Genomic DNA, 19025 nt, shown 5'->3' on the forward strand with positions numbered 1-19025 from the left:
CCTGGGATTCTCTGTCTCCCCTTCTCTTCCTGCCACTCCCCCTCTCATACTTTCTCTCTCAAAATATATAAATAAACTTAAAAAAATAAAAAATAAAATAAATAAAATTTAAAAAATAATATCCAAATTTTCCTGACCACTCACTTGTGTCAGGAATTTTCTTAAAACTGTTCATGGTAACTAATTTGACATTTATTATTATCTTATGGGAAAATGCTCATATAACCCCCAAAAGAAATTAAGGTGATTCAGGATATTTCTGTCCCTCTAACATAGCTGTATAAATAAGAAGTAGTGCAGACTGTGAGGCAAATAGTATTTTATTGTATCAGCGTTCTCCAGAGTAACAGATCCAATAAGGAGATAGATAAATAGATGGATAGACAGATGGATAGATAGATGATAGATAGATAGATAGATAGATAGATAGATAAACAGATATCAAGAAATGGGCTCTCGTGATTGTTGGGGCTAGGAAATCTGAAATCTGGAGGGCAAGCTAGAAAACTGGAAACTCTGACGGGATCTAATGTTGCAGTTTACTGGAAAAATTTCTTTTTTAGAAAAACTTAGGTTTTTGCTCTTAAGGTCTTTCAACTGATTAGATGAAGCCCACTCAAATTATCCCACTTAATTTCTATTACTTAATGCAAACTAAGTATAGGTATTAAATAATCTACAAAATATCTTCAAGACAACTGTGATTAGTGTTTAACTGAATAAGTGGGTACTATAGCTAAGCCAAATTGACATAAAACAAATTATCACAAAGATAAAAGGGGAATACTTCATAACACAAAGTGTTTAACTTACCAGGAAGATACGACGATATTAAATTTTCTATACATTAAACAACATAACCTCAAACCGTGTAAAGCAAAAACTGATGTAGATGGAACACAAAAGACACAGACACATACCCACAATTAGACTGCAATTTTTTTGTTTTTATTTAAAATCTCACTAACAGAACAGCTAGTCCCAAATCACTAAATACATAAGAAATTTTAAAAACGTTAATGAACTTAATTAAGATTAATCAAGATTAATGAACTTGATCTAATTAAGATATATAGATTATCAAGCTCATCAATTTCAAAATACATATTGTTTACAAGTACACTGGAAAATTTACAAAAATTTACCATATAGGTATGTGCAGTCCGATAATCAAATCTGAAAATTTTTATAAGATTAAATCCTACAGAAAATATTTTTTAACCCAGGTAAAATAAGACAAGTAAATAACCAAAAGTTCACTGGGAAATCTCTGTATGTTTGAAAATTAAGACATAGGTTTATATAATTCATTGGTCAAAATCACCATCAAAATAGAAACTAGAAACTATTTTTACTTGAATAATGGTTTAAAAAATGATAAAATTTCTGGGATTCAGCTAATGGCTGCCTGAGAGGGAAGTGTATCATCCACAATGCATAAATTATTTTAAAAGAAAGACTATTCATCCATCTCATGATTTTGGAAAAATAACGCATTATTCTCAAAAAAGTAAGAGATGTTGTTACATAAAAAAAAAAAAAAATTACAAAAAAGTGAGATATGGTTGTTACATAATTGTAAATAAAGTTATGAATGAAATAACAGTTACTCGCATTAAAGTCTGTAAGCACACTTGACCGCTATTTTTTTCAATATTTAATTTCATATGGAAACAGGACTTCATATAATTCATATACAGGAAACTACATAAATTTTGTTAGAGTCATGTTGTAAATGGAAGAGAGACGCCCCCTTGTGGGTTCTTTAAGGATAATTTCCAGCGTGGCAGTGAAATCACTCTGAAAAGCATGTAAAATTAAAGGATTTACTATATTCACAGGTTCTAAAAAGGGAGGCACAGTAGGCTCAGATGGCCACCCAAAGTCACCAAGAGCCCAAAGTTTGATCATAAGAAGAAGCGGAGGAATGTTCTATGGGCAATGGGAAAATACCTTTATTGAGACTCATGGGTGGGGTAGTTTGTAGTGCCCTGGAAGCATTCACATTAGATAATTTGAATGTAGCAGAATCAGCGTGGAAAAGAGGAAAGGGACAAAATACGGAAGTCATCATGAGATTTATTACTTCAATACATATGTTGAGGATGGGTACCCAGAAAAGGGAAGTAGCTACATAAAAGTTCAAAACAAGCAAGGGCGGGGTGGTGCTGGCACTCAAGGAGCCAGTGACAGAACAAATAGATGTCACACAAGATTAATAAAATTTATTATCACATAGATTAAGATAGAAAACATTTACATCATTCAGAATGTTCCCTTTGCCTCTTTTCAATCCCCTCTCACCCAGAGTCAGCCACTATTTTGATTTTTATCACCATAGATTAGTTGGGTCTGGTCTTAATACAAATGGAATCATACAATATGTATGCTTAGGGTTCTGGCTTCTTTCACACAACATAGTGTTTTGGGGATTCGTCCATGTTGCATTATTAAAAATGTTTTTCTTCTTTTCATTACATAAGCATACCAATTTTGTTGTTTAACCATTCTCCTTAAACCATCAATAAACATTTAATTTGTTTCCAGCTTTTGACATGTATGAGTAAAGCTTCTATGAACATTGGTCTAAATCTTTGTGTAGACATTTGAGTACATTTTTCTTAGGTATTTGGATAAGGGTGGAATTGTTATGTAATAACTTATTAGAAACTGCTACATAGTTTTCCAAGGTGGTTTTCCAATTTCCATTTTCATCAGCATAATGAAATTTGTTGTTGCTTCACATTCTCAGCAACATTTTCTTTGCTATTTTAGTAGATGTAAGTGATATCACATGTGGATTCAATTTGTATTTTCCTTATTATAATAACTGCTATTCACATATCTTTTCTGATGTGCCTATTCAAGACTTGGAAAGCTTTTTTTTTTTTTTTAATTTGATTTTCTTTTTATTACTGACTAGTATGAGCTGTTGATTGATTCTGGATACAAATACTATTTCAAGTATGTATACTAAGAATATTTTTCCAATCTCTGTTTTGTTTTGTTTTGGTTTTGTTTTTACTTCCTTAATGATGTATTTGATAAAGAATGTTTAATTTTAAAGATTAATATATCAACTTATTTTTACATATTTGGGACATTTCAGTGTTATGCTTAAGAAAACTTTGCTTACACCAAGTTCAGGAAGACAGTTTGTTTTCTGCTAGAAAATTTTATAGATTTTGCATTTTATTTCATGATTCACCTTCAATTAATTTTTATATTATTTAGTAAAAACCTTTTCCTTTCTTTTAAATTTTTTTGTATATAAATATTCTGTTGTTCCAACACCATTAGTTGAAATAAAATTTTTTTTAAGTTTTTTTTAGTGTTTGTTTATTTTTTTTTAATGTTTTAAATGTTTTTATTTATTTTTGAGACAGAGCATGAGCAGGGGATGGGCAGAAAGAGAGGGAGACACAGAATCCAAAGCAGGCTCCAGGCTCCGAGTTGTCAGCACAGAGCCTGATATGGGGCTCAAACTCACAGATTGTGACATCATGACCTGAGCTGAAGTCAGATGCTTAACCAACTGAGCCACCCAGGCGCCCCCTTTTTTTAAAATTTTTTTTAATGTTTGTTTATTTTTGAGAGAGAGAGAGAGAGAGAGAGAGACAGAACGTGAGCAGGTGAGGGGCAGAGAGATGGAGACACACAATCTAAAGCAGACTCTAGGCTCTGAGCTGTCAGCACAGAGCTTGACCCGGGGCTGGAACCCACGAACTGTGAGATCATGACCTGAGTGAAGTTGGGTGCTTAACCGACTGAGCCACCCAGCTGCCCCTGAAATAAATATTTTTTAATGGATTTTTTTGGCTATTCCAGATCCTCTGCATTTTATTTTTTGAAACTAGAATCAAAACCTCCTTGGTTATTGATTCTCATTGCATTGAATCTTTAGGTCAATTTGCAAAGAAATTTTATCTTATGTTGAGTCATGTAATTTATGACTATAAATATAACTCCATAAATGTAGTTATTTGTTCAAGTTGTCTAAAAGTTTTTTGGTTAGCGTTCACTATGGAAGTCTTGAAAATTGTTCTATGGTATATTTTTATAGATAGTAATCTCCTTTAAATTCATTTTCTAACTGGGGCGCCTGGGAGGCTCAGTTGGTTGAGCGTCCGACTTCAGCTCAGGTCATGATCTCACGGTCTGTGAGTTTGAGCCCCGCATGGGGCTTTGTGCTGACACCGCAGAGCCTGGAGCCTGCTTTGGATTCTGTGTCTCCCTCTCTCTCTGCCCCTCCCCCACTCATGCTCTGTCTCTCTCTCTCTCTGTGTCAAAAATAAATAAACATTAAAAAAAAATTAAATTCATTTTCTAATAGATGTTTCTGGTATCTAAGTACAATTGATTTTTGCATATTGTTCTTGACCTTTTCAAATTCACTTAATTGTTCTAACAAGTAGTTTCTATGCTCTTTTAGATTTCCTGCATATATAATTATGTCACATGCAGATAAAGACAATTTAATTTCCTGCTTTCATCTATTTATCTATCTAATTTATATCAATTAATTCCTCTAAGATGACAATGTATAGAATAGATGAGGGCCTACACACACACACACACACACACACACACACACACACACACATACACACATACTGTATGAATACTATTTGCTTATTGAAGAAGTTTTTTTCTATTATGAGTGGAATGAATATTTTTTAATTTTTTTCAAACGTCATTGAACATGTTTTGAAGTCCACAGAGAAAATTATATGTTTTTTTTACTTAATGCTTTTAATTGGAATGATAGATATATATATATTTTAATTTATTTATTTATTTTGAGAGAAAGAGAGAGAAAGAGCATGGATGAGAGACAGAGAAGGGAAAGAGAGAATCCCAAGCAGGGCTCCATCCTATGAACTGTGAGTTCATGACCTGAGCCAAGACAAAGAGCTGGAAGTTCAACCAATTGAGCTACACAGGCACCTCTGTAATGATAAATTTTTGAATGTTATAAGTATCTTTCATCCCTAAGCTAAATCTGTCTTGGTCATAATATATATATTTGTTTAATTTGTTTCTTTCCTTCTTTCTTTCTTCTTCCATTCTTTTTTTCTTTCTTTCTTTATTATTCTATTTTAAATTTTAATTCCAGTGTAGTTAACAAACAGTGTTATATTGGTTCAGGTGTACAATATAGTGATTTAACAATTCCATATATCACTCAGTGCTTATCAAGATAAGTGTATTCTCATGATATATTGTTCTTATTATATATTGCTAGATTTCATCTGCTAATGTTTTGTTAATTATTTAAAATTTTATGTCCCGGAGGGATATTGGTTTCTAGGTTTTTTTTTCTAGTTTTCCTCCTTTCTTTTTTCTTTCTTTCTTTCTTTCTTTCTTTCTTCTTTCTTTCTTTTTCTTTTTGGTAATGTCCTTGCCAAATTTTGATATCAAGATACATAGGCTTTTTAAAAAAAAAAATAATCCTTTTTTTACATTCTCTGAAGGAGTTTGGGTAAAATTGATGTTATTTTGCTTTAATTTTTTATAGAATATACTAATTAAACAATGTGGGCCTAAGGGTTTATTTTATGCAGAAGTTTCAAATTACTTTATTTCACAAACATAGGACTATTCTAATTTTCCATATGATGTTAGGTCAGTTTGAAAAGTTCTGTTTTTCCTCAAAGTTGCTGTATCTGGATCAGCAAGAGGCAAAAAAGGAAACCTGGACCCTCCTTCTCCTCACAGACATGCTGATTCAACAACATGGACCAATTTCTTTTGTTAGAAATCCAGAAACCTATTGAAAGGCTCTTGCCACTGAGATGATAGGGACAAAAGCCAAAATGAATAAAATGGCACCTTACTCATAATCTCTTCCCCCTACTCCGTGCCACACAATCATGAGAAAAACCAGAACTCCCAGCTTCTCCCTAAGAAGGGAAGGAGAAGACTGGACCATATGTCCAAAGTTCAGACTATTTAGGGGGCTGCCCAAGGTACCAATTACTGTACTGAGTAGGAGCACTGATTGGAAAAGGGCCCAGGTCTGGGAACACTGAGAATATAGTCCGCGGTTTGAACTAGCACGCTCTATTAGCCAAAGTTCTTCCCCTGGTTCAGCACTGAGCAAGCGAGAACACCCAAATCCTTCCTTCTCCCTGGGAAGGGAAAGAGTCGAAGCATGCAAGAGGGAAAGACAAAAATAAAACATATATCTAACATTCAGACTTCCCAGGGAGCTCCCCAAGGGACTGGTTTTTGTCTTGCCTGTCTCTAAGTACGGACAGGATATAGTACACTCTGGATGCCTGGGGACCAGCGTATGCTGCTTCTTCACAGGAACTACAAGATAACAGACACCAGAGGGAGCAAGATATCATAAACTCCTGAAAAAATAAACCAACAAATTCTTATAATTATGAATTTACATGGACAAATTTGGAGAAAAGACACATCCACCAAAAACTTTTGAGAGGCCCACCAGAATCTCTAGCTAGGGTAATTGGTGAAGGTCTTCCCATATATGAAGCCAGTCCATAGAAACTAAGAAAAAGCGCTGTTTTTTCAAATATGCAGATACCCACACTGTTGAGGGCATTAAACACACACACACACATACACAGGAAACAAAAGAAAACACCAAAAGAAAAAGGGGTTTCATTACCTAATAAAGAATTCAAATTATGATCATAAAGATAATGAGTAAGTTCTGGAAAACAATTTATGAATAAGTTAGAAATTTCCAAATAAAGATAGAAAAAAATACAGAAATTTTGGAGCTGAAAAATAAAATAGCCAGACTGAATAATTCACTAGAAAAGTGTAATAATAGTCTTTATCAACTAGAAGAGAGAGTCAGCAAACTCGAAGACAGGAAAAACATTTGAAATCATCCTATCACAGAAGCAAAAACAAAAAAAGAATGAAAAGGTGTGAAGAAAGCCTAAGGGACTTCTGTGTCTTCATCAAATAAAGCAATACATGTACTATAGGAGTCCTAAGAGGGAAAGAGAGAGACAGAAAGGACAAGAGAGCTTATTGAGAAAAATAATGATCAATGCCTTTTCTCTATTAAGATGGTCGATCATGTGTTGTATTTCTTTCATTTTGTTAATGTGTTGTATAACATCAATTAATTTGCACACATTGAAACATCTTTGTTCGAAGGAGTAAGTTCCACTCAGACATGGTGTATAATCCTTTTAATGTGCTGATGAATTCAATTTACTACCATTTTATTAAAGACTTTTTCATTTATATTCATCAAGAATATTTTCCTGTAGTTTTCTTTTCTTGTGTTGTCTTTCTCTGGCTTTGGTATTAGTCTGATACTTGCCTCACAAAATGAGTTTGGAATTGTTTTCTTCTCTTTTACTTTTTGTAATAGTAAGAAGAGTTGGCATTAATTGTTTTTAAAATATTTGGTATAATTGACCCATGAAACCACCTATTCCTGGGCTTTTGATTATTGATTCAATCTTCTTATTTGTTATTAGTCTCTTCAGGTGTTTTATTTCTTGATTCAGTTTAGCTTTTGACAAAGTTCAATATCAATTCATGATCAAAACTCCCAACAAACAAGGTGTAGAAAGAGCTTACTTAACACAATAAAGGTCATATATGAAAATTCCACAGATAATAGTGTAATCAGTGGGGGAAAACTAAAAGCTTTACCTCTAAGATACTGTACAAGGCAAGAATGCCCACTATCAGTACTTCTATTCGACATAGTACAGGAAGACCTAGCAAGAGCAATTAGATAAAAAAATAAAAATAAGAAAAGAAATAAAAGTCATTCAAATTGAACAAAATTAACTCTGCAGATGGGATGATCACATATGTGGAAAACCTTTAAAAGGTAAGAAAAAACTGTTAGAAGTAGTAAGTAAACTTAGAAAATTTGTAGCATAAAAAACCTAGTTGCATTTCTGTGTACAATGAACTATCTGAAAAGGAAAATAAGAAAACAATACCATTTACAATGCTGCCCACATATTTGAAGTTAAGAATGAATTACCAAAAAGGTAAAAACAAACAAAACCCTTGTACACTGAAAATAACAAAACGTTAATGAAGGAAATTACAATAGACACAAATAGAAATGTACCCCACATTCTTGGATTGGAAGAACTAATATTGTTAAAATGTTCATACTATTCAAAGCAATGTACAGATTCAGTGCAATCCCTATCAAAATCCAATGATATTCTTCACAGAAATAGAAAAGACAATTGTAAGATTCATATGGAACGACAAAAGACTCAAATAGCCAAATCAATTTTGAGGAAGAAGAACACAGCTGGAGGCACAATATTTCTTGATTTCAAACTATATTACAAAGCTATAGTAATCAAAGCAATATGGCTCTGGCATAAAAAGGACACATATCCCAGTGGAATAGAAAAGAATGCCCAGAAATAAATGCATGGTCAGCTGATCTTCAAAAGAGGTGCTAAGAAAAGATAATTTCTTCAATAAATGGTGGGGAAACTGAATATCCACACACAGAGAATGAAATGGAACCGTTAATGTCCATTGTATACAAAAATCAACTCAAAGTAGATTAAGCACTTAAACATCAGCCTGAACATATAAGCAGCTAGAAGAAAACATTAAAAAAAAATACTTTGCATTGGTTTTGGCAATGACTTTTTGGATATGACACCAAAAGCAGAGGCCACAAAAGCAAAAATACACAAATGTGATTATATCAAACTAAAAGCTTTTGCATACCAAAGAAAACAATCAACAGAGTAAAGAGGTAACCTACTGAATGGGAGAATACAGTTTTAAGCTATATATCTAATAAGGGGTTAATATCAAAACTATACAAGGAACTCAAACAACTTGATAGCTAAAAAACAACAAAAATGGGATAAGAGCACGAACAGACATTTCTTTAAAGAAGACACACAAATGAACAACAAGTATGTGAAAAGATAGATATCACTAATCATCAGGGAAATGCAAATCAAAACTACAATAAAATATCACCTCACACCTCTTTAAAAGGCAATAATAAGAAAGACAAAAGATAACAGATGTTGGCAAGAATGGAGAAAGGGTAATCTTTGTTCACCGTTGGTGGGAATACAATTTGAAACAGTATGAAGATTCCTCAAAAACTTAAAAGTAGAACTACTAAATGATGACATAGAGTCCCAATTCTAGGTATATATCCAAAGGAAATTAAGTCAGTATCTTGAAGAAATATAACACTCTTATGTTCATTGGGGCATTATTTATAACAGTAAGATATAGAAACAATCTTAAATGTCTATTGATGGATAAATGGATAAGGAAAATGTGAAAATAAAATTCAGCCATAAAAAAAGGCATAAATCCCACCATTTGCGATGACATCCATAATCTCTGAGGAAATTATGCTAAAGTGAAATAAGCCAGGCACAGAAAGAGAAATGCTGCATGATCTCACTTATATGTGGAATCTAAATAAATCACACTCATAAAAATAGAGAGCAGAATTGTTGTTCTAGGGGCTTAGGGATATAGGTTTGATGGATAGATGTTACTCAAAAGGTACAAAGTTTCAGTTATGAAAGATGAATCAGTTTTGGAGAACTAACCTACAGGATGATGACTATAGTTGATACTGTTTTCCTGTATATGTGAATTTTGCAAAAGTAATTGATTTTCTGTTCTTACCACAAACGCACAAATTGTAATTATGTGAAGTGATGAATATGTTAATTAGCTCAATTGGGATAATCATTTCACAAGGTATATGACTATGAAAACATCATGTTGTATGCCTTAAATATATATAATTTTTATTGCAAATATACCTCAGTGAAGCTGGAAAAATAAATATATATTTTTTAATAGAAAATTATATACTGGGCAAAAATTTTCCAACTCTAGGGAAAGGCAATGTAACTCAAGAAGCCCAAAAATCTTAAAATTGGATAAATCAAAAGTATTCCATACCAAAATGCATTATAATCAAATTGTCAAAACTTAAAGACATCATTTTGAAAGAAGTAAAAGCAATTTGTAACGTAAATAAAACCCTTATAACAATGAGTAGATTTTTAATAAAAACCTTGCTGGTGACAAGGAAATGGCATGATATATGTAAAGTGCTGAAAGAAAAAAAGAATCTGCCAATCAAGAATACTATAGTGGGAAAAACTGTCCTTCAAAATTGAAAGAGATATGAAACTTCCCAGATAAACAAAACCTGACATAGTCCAACACTACTAGGCCTGTCTTATAAAATGTGCTAAAGGGAGTCCTTCCAGGTGAAATAAAAGAATACAAAAAGAACACTAAAGCATATGAAAGTATAAAGCTCTCTGGTAAAGGTAAGTATATAGACAAATACAGAATATTGTACTATAGTAACAACAGGGCATGAATCACTTTAAATTCTGGTATATAAGATAAAGAGGTTAAAAAATTATGATAATAAAAATATGTTAATAGATATACAATGTAAAAAGATATAATGTGTAATATTAATAAAAAAGTGTGTGGTGGGGAGAAATAAAAGTGTAGAATTTTTGTATGTGATTGAAGCCAAAATGTTATAATCTTAAAATACATCATTATACCTATGTTTTATGTAAACCTAATGATTATCACAAAGATAATACCTATAGAAGATACACAGAGGAAAATGAGGCTGGAATCAAAGCACATCACTACAAAAAAATTAACAAAATACAAAAGAAAACAGTAATCAAGGAAAGGAGGAACAAATGGGCTACAAGACAGATAAGAGGCAATGAAGAAAATGACAATAGGAAGTCTCTATCAATAATTACTTCAAATATAAATGGATAAAAATTCCAAGTCAAAGTATATAGATAAGATGAATGGATATATAAAAAAGAAAAAGACAAGATACAGCTATATGATGAATACAAGAAGCTCACTGTAGATTTAAAGTCACACCTAAGCTAAAAGTTACAAAAAAAAAAGGAAACAAATATTAAATGCAAATGGTAACCAAAATGGAATAAAGATGACCATACTCATATCAGACAAATTAGATCTTAAGTCAAAAATGCCACAAGAAATAAAGACATACATGATATTGTAATAAAATTGCCAATTCAGTAGTAAGATATAACAATTATAAATATATAAACAACCAACATTAATACACATAAATATATGAAACAAATGTTGACAAAACTGAAGAGAGAAAGCAACAATAAACAGAGTATCCAGGCAGTAGATTAATAAGGAAACCAAAGACCTGAATACTACAGACCAAATGACCCTAAGAGACATATACAGAACAGTCCATCCAAAAGCAATAAAATAAACATTCATCTCAAACATGGAGCATTCTCCAGGATATACCAGGATATATATAAACATGTCAGTTTACAAAACACTCTTAACAAATTTAAGAAGATTGAAATCATATTAAGAACATTTTTCTACCACAATAAAATGAAACTAGAAATTGATAACAGAAAGAAAACTGGAAAATCAACAAATGTGTGGAAAGTAAATAACACATTCTTGACAATTAATGGGCCAAAACATAATTAAAAGAGAAATTAGAAAGTATCTTGAGACAAACAAGAATGAAAACAAAAATATCAAAACTGACAGTGTACAGCAAAAGCAGGACTCAAAGGGAAATGTATAGCACTAAATACGTATATTAAAAAAAAGACAAAGGTAAGTAAACAACCGAATTTTGTATCTCAAGAAATTAGAAAAGAACAATAAATGAAGCCCAAATTAACAGAAAGAAGGAAACAATAAAGATTTGAGTAGAAATAAACAATATGGTGAATAGAAAGTCATTGACAAAAGTAAGGGTTGGTTTTTTTGAAAAGGCTGGCAAACCTTAAACTAGACTAAAATAAATAATACACACATAATGAAAAAGGCAACATTACAACTGGTACTACAGAAACACAAGGATTATAAGAGACTACTGTGAGCAATTATTTGCCAACAAACTGGATATTATAGAAGGAATGGACAAATTCCTAGAAACATAAACCTACCAAAGCTGAATAATGAAGAAACAGAAAATCTGAACAGAACTAAAAATATCAAGAAGATTGAATTAGTGACAAAAAACAAACAAAAAAGACCCCCCAAAAACAAAACAAAACAAAAACCTCCCAATAAGAAAATCTCAGGACCAGATGGCTTCATTGGTGAATTCTATTATACATTTAAAGAATAATTAATACCAATTCTTCTAATACTCTTCCTAAAAACTGAAGAGAAGGAAATACTTCAAAACTCGTTTTACAAGTCTTACATTATCCTCACACCAAAGCCAAAGAAACTACAGGAAAAGAAAGCTACAAGCTAATATCCCTGATGAATACAGATGCAAATCAACAAAATATAAGCTAATCAAATTCAACAGCATGTTAAAAATGTCATAAACTATGACAAAACTATGTTTATTCCTGAGATACAAGGAAGGTTCAATACATGAAATAAATCAATATGATAAACCATATTAGGAGCATAAACGACAAAAATCATATGATCATCTCAACCAACGCAAAAAAAGCATTTAACAAAATTCAACAGCTTTTTCAGTATAAAAGACTCAACAAATTAGGAATAGAAGTAAATTACCTCAGCATAATAAAACCTATGCATGAAAAGACCACAGGAGACATCCAGTCAGTGGTATATAAGAGAAAGTTTTTCTTTTATGATTGAGAACAAGGCACAGATGCCCACTTTACCTCCTCTATTCAACAATGTACTGGAAAACTGTGCTAGAGCAACTAGTTAAGAGTAAGGTAAAAGGCATCCAAATAGGATACAAAGAGGTAAAATTATTTTATTAAAATATGACATGATCTTATATGTAGAAAACTGTGGGGAATAAGCTTAGAAATTCCCTGGGCTTATACCAATGGTATAACAAATGGCTTAACAAACCATAAAGTACAAAGCCATAGGATGTTCACACCCAAGTTTGGGTAAACAAGATTAGGTAAATGAGTATAGAGAAGGCAGGGCAGAAGCCCCAGTATAGAGAGGGCGGGGCAAAGGCCCCAATATAGAACATAGGTATATGAAATAACCAAGATTAGGTATTCAAGGCAGAAGCGCCCCTCAATTTAGTACTACAGCAGAAAGCTGCTTTTACAGGAGGGAAGGACCAAGTTAGGTAAACAAGTAAATAGGGCTATAGACCGCTGGATTGCAGGTGGGAAGCTGCCTGAGGGGAGATGATTAGCAAAAAAAAAAAAGGTGCCTTGTTAACTCTGAGTTCATGTGTCCTGTTTGTCTCATCCCCCTAGGCTAGCTAAGATAAACAGAGGTGGTGCCTCAGGTCCTCTGTAAACAACCTTCCCCTGGACTGCCCTGAGCCAGGATTTTGTTTTGTATTAACCCAAACCCCAAACCCCGAATATCTTCAAGACAGCCTTTCCCTCACGTTCCCAGGTTAATGTTCACAGTTTCATTTTCTCTTTGTGCACGTCCATCCCCATGTTTGTACGCCTTCTGATCCTAATAACAATAGGGCAAGGACTCTTATTCGGGGCTCTTGTCTTTTCCTGGACGTTAGCTCTCTCTCTTTTAATCCTGTGTCCTGCTTCCTTGCTAGTCAAGAGAGAACTTTAGACCCAGAGTCTATGACAGAAAACCCTACAGACTCCTCAAAAAAAAAAAAAAAAAAAAAAAAAAAAAAAAACTGTTAAAAATAATAAATGAATTTGCCAAATTTACAGGATACAAAATCAACATACAAAAATAATTTGCATTTCTATACACTCACAGACATTCTAAAAATGGAAATGAAGGGGGCGCCTGGGTGGGTCAGTCAGTTAAGCATCCAACTTCAGCTCAGATCAAGATCTCATGGCTCGTGATTTCGAGCCCCGCAATGGGCTCTGTGCTGACAGCTCAGAGTCTGGAGCCTGCTTTGGACTCTGTGTCTCCCTCTCTCTTTCTGCCCCTCCCCCACTCACGCTCGCTCTCTCTCTCTGTCTCTCTCAAAAATAAATAAACATTAAAAATTTTTTTTCAAATGGAAATGAAGAAAAAAATTCCATTTATAATACATCAAAGAGAATAAAATACATAGAAATATACTTAACCAAGGAGTTTAAAGTCCTATACATTGAAAACTATAAATATTGCTGAAAGGAATTTTTAAGACACAAGTAAATGAAAAGATGCCCCACGTTCATGGGTTAGAAAACTTAGTATTGCTAAAATGTCCATACTACCTAAAAGAAATCTACAGATTCAATGTAACCCCGTAAAAATTTCAATAGCACTTTTTAGATAAATAGAAAAAAGTAATCCTAACATTCATATGAAACTACAAAGGACCCCAAATAGCTAAAAACAATCTTGAGAGAGCAGATTTCCTGATTTCAAAACATACTACAAAGCTACAGTAATTAAAACAGTATGGTCCTGGCATAAAGAGAGACATGTAGACAAATACAATGAAATAGCCCACAAAGAAATTAAAAAAAAAAATTGCCAACTCATTGATGCCAAGAATACATAATCAGGAAAGGAAAGCCTTTTCAAAAAATGGTGTTTTAAAAAAATGAATATACACATACAAAATAATGAAATTGGATGTTTATCTTATATTTTCTTTATTTATTCATCATAAAAGGTTGTTTCCACCTTTTAGTTATTGTGACTAATGTTGCAAAGAAAATAGGAGTGCAATATCTTTTGACAACTTGATTTCAATTTTCTGGATAAATATCTGAAGGTGGCTTGTTGGGTCGTATGCTGGTTCTATTTTTAATTTTTTATGCAACCTCCATAATGTTTTCCATAGTGACTGTACCATTTTACATTCCTACCAACAGTTTACAATATTTCCAATTTTTTTATGTCCTTGCCAACACATCTTATTTCCTGTATCACCTATCATCTATCAATCATCTATCATTCATCTATGTATCATCTATCATCATCATCTATTCACCTACATATTAATTTTGATAGTAGCTATCCTAATAGATATAAGGTGATATTTCATTGTGGTTTTTATTTGCATTTCCCTGATGATTAGTAATTGAACATCTTTGTATATACCTGTTGGCTATGTATTTTGTTTACTTTGCAGAAATGTCTATTCAAGCCCTTTCACCATTTAAAAATCAGATTGTCTGATTTTTTACCAGTTGTAGAGTTCCTTATATGTTTTGGATATTAACTCATTATCAGATGTATGGTAGGCAAATACATTTTCCCAATCCATAGGTTGACTTTTGACTTTGACTTTTGTTTTCTTTTCTCACTTATATATTTTTGCTTTTGTTGTTTGTGTTTTTGGTGTCATTTCCAAGAAGTGATTGCAAAATCCAGTGCTATGAAGCCTTTCCTATATGTTTTCTTTTAGAATATTATATTTTTAGCTCTTAATTTTAGGTTGTTGTTTTATTTTGAGTTAAATTTTATATATTGTGAAAGAGTCCAGTTTATTATTTTGCATGTGAATATCCAACTTTTCCAGAATCACTCATTGAAGACTGACTGTCTTTGCTTCATTGAATGGTCTTGGCACTTATGTCAAAAATCATTTGATCATATATGTGAGGATTTATTTTTGAGCTCTCTATTCTATTCTATTACTCTATGTCTATCTTTATGCCAGGACCATGCTATTTTGATTACTGCAGCTTTGTAGTAAATTTTGAAATCAGGACTCATGAGTCTTCCAAATTTGCTCTTTCTCTAGATTGTTTTCTCTATTGAGGATCCCTTGAAATTCCATATGTATTTTAGAACGTGTTTTCTATTTTTGCAAGGAATATCATTTGGTTTTTAATAGGGAATACATTAGATTGACATATTAATAAATAAACTTCAAATCGATGAACACTGCTATCTTTCCACTTGTTTATGTCTTTTAAAGTTTCTTCAGTAATGTTTTATAGTCTTCATCATATGTCTCTTGCTTCCTTGGTTAATTTTATTTCTAATTATTTTACTATTTTTGATGTTTTTGCTAATGGAATTGTTTTATTTATTTCCCTTTCATATTATTCAGTGTAATTGTATAGACATGCAACTGATTTTTGCATGTTGACGTTATATCTTGCAACTTTGCTGAATTTATTTGTGAATTCTAACAGGTGTGTGTGTGTGTGTGTGTGTGTGTGTGTGTGTGCGCGCGTGTGTGTGTATGAGATCTGTAGGATTTTCTACAGATATAAGATTATGTCATCTGTGAACAGAAAGATTTTACTTTTTCTTTTCTGATTTAGATATTTTTCATTTCTTTTTCTTGTCTGTTTGTTCTGGTTCAGACTTCCAATATTATATTGAATAGAACTGGTGAAAGCAGGCATTCATGTCTTAATGTCCTAATTTTAGAGGAAAAGCTCTCAATCTTTCACTATGGGGTATGTGAACTTTTCCTGTGTAGCCTTTAATATGTAGACATAGTTTTCTATTTCTAGTTTCAGGAATGTTTTTATTTTGAATGATTTTTAAATGTTGTCATATACTTATTCTGGATCAATTGAAATGATCATATTTATTCCCCTTCATTCTGTTAATGTGATGTACTACCTTGATTGATTTTTGTATTTTGAACCAGGCTTGCATATCAGAAATAAATTGGTCATAGTGTATACAACTGTGATATACTATGGAATTTGGTTTGCTAGCATTTTGTTATCAATTGATTTTTATGTCAAAATTAATCATTGGTTATGTAGTTTTCTTTCCTTGTAGTACTTTGGTTTGGCTTTCCTATCAAGGTAATGCTGGCCTCATAAAACACATCTGTAAGTGTTCCTTCCTTTTCCATTTTTTTAAAGAGGAGTTTAACAAAGTCTGGTGTTAATTCTTCTTTAAATGTTTGGCAATATCCATCATTGAAAAGTTATGGTCCAAGATTTTTCTTTTTGGGAGGTTTTTTATAACTGACTCAATCTTTTATTATAGGTCTATTCAGATTTTCTAGTTATTCGTGAATTCATCTCTATCGAATGTGTGTTTTTTTCCAGGAATTTGTCCATTTTATCCAGGTTATCCAATTTGTTGGCATAAAATTGTTCAATTCAATTGTTCAAAATAGTCTCATAATACTTTTTTAAAAAGTTCTGTAATACTAGTAGTAATGTTCCTACTTTCACTTATGATTTTAAAAATTTGAGTTTTTTTCTTTAGTCAGCCTTACTGAAGGTTTATCAATTTGGTTGATCTCCTCAAAGAACCAACTTTTGTTTTATGAATTTCTCTATTGAGTTTCTATTATTTATTTCCTCCCTAATCTTTATTACTTCCTTCCTCCTGCCAGTTTTGGATTTTGCTTGCTCCTCTTTTTCTAGTTCCTTATTATGTAAAGTTAAATTGTTGACTTGAGTTTTTTTTTTAATGTAAGTATTTTACTAGTATAAATTTGTTTCTTTAGTAGTGCTTTCATTTTATCTCATAAGTTTGGCTATGTGTTTTTGTACTCTTGTTTTAAATGTGTTATTTAATTTCCTATATGATTGCTTTTTTGACTCCATGGTTGCTTAATTACCTTTTTTTTAATCTTTTAAGTGTTTTCAATCATTTATGATAATGTAAACCAAGGTAAAAAATATGATCTCATATTCTAAATGTTCAATTGGCTTTATACACAAGAACTACATGGCATTTTATAATCATTTCTTTGGAGAAGTTTCCCTTGAAGATGTTTGTAAGATATACTGTTCTGAAGTAGCTCATATAAATAAATGTTAAGAGTTTCCATGAGATGGAGGAATATATTGGTAGTTTTTTCTTTTTTCCTTTTATTTTGTATTTAATAGTTGTCTTATACATCCAAGATGGAATAAACTGTCATGTAGTCTATTTTCCTATTGATTATAATTAAGCACTCTGGAAAGAATACAAAATAAACTACTAAGAACCCTGACATAAACAATATCAGATAGATTGAGGACTAAAGTCAAAATCTCAATATTAATGTGTGGGAGGGTAAAGTTTATAATTTTATTTTTTCTCTTTTTCCTGGCTTTAATCCCAAATAGTTCTGGCAGGCACTATGTAAAAAGCACATCTTTCTAGTGAAAAGAATGGAAAAAAGTATTCTTGGATACATGGGGGTGAATATTCATTTCTTCTCTCTCTCTCTATTTTACTTCCCTACCCTACTCTGAAGCTAACTCTGCTTATGGGATAGCACTGCCACAAGCATAGTGGCACAGGTACCTAAACCCTGAGAGAAGGATTTCTATTCAGAGAAAGTAGGAAAAGGGACCCCAAATGTCTGAAGGGTTTGGGAAAACTACCCATTATTTTCATCTCTCTTTTCCTTCACAACTTCACTCTCTAGTTATGCAGAGTTGCACAACAGTACAGAAGGCTAATGTCATCCTTCTGAACAAAGAAAATGGATAAAATGCCCCATCGTTCAAGGATGCGGAAAAAATCACAAAAAGAAGAGAGGTAAAAAATGTCAACTCCTAATTCTGGTGTGAGTTGGTATAAGTTCTGGACTCTACCCTGAGCTGTGCACACACAGAAACACATCCAAAGAAGTATGGTAAACTTTTTAAGAACTGAACTCTGATACAGATGTTTGCCCAAATTCTAGACGAAACCTTGAATGATATATGCATTCAGTAGACTCAAATAGAATATAAGCCTTTGGGGGCGCCTGGGTGGCTTGGTCAGTTAAGCGTCCGACTTCAGCTCAGGTCATGATCTCACAGTCCATGAGTTCGAGCCCCGCGTGGGGCTCTGTGCTGACAGCTCAGAGCCTGGAGCCTGTTTCAGATTCTGTGTCTCCTTCTCTCTCTGCCCCTCCCCTGTTCATGCTCTGTCTCTCTCTGTCTCAAAAATAAATAAACGTTAAAAAAAAAATTAAGAAAAAAAAAAAGCCTTTGAACTGACTTTACAACTATTTTGCACAGAAGATGAGACATAATTTGTGATATGAATCTAACCAGCATGGTTATTTGCTAAAACAAACAACCTCTTCCCCAAAATCAGCATTGTCCAGAGAATTTTGACAGGATCTAGAGCCTCATATCATTGTATTAAAAATGTTAAGAATATAATCCAAAATTACATAACATTGAAAGAGCCAGGAAAATCTGACCAAGCTTTAATTA

Source organism: Panthera leo, chromosome B1 (assembly GCF_018350215.1).
Source record: "Panthera leo isolate Ple1 chromosome B1, P.leo_Ple1_pat1.1, whole genome shotgun sequence".
Lineage (NCBI taxonomy): Eukaryota > Metazoa > Chordata > Mammalia > Carnivora > Felidae > Panthera > Panthera leo.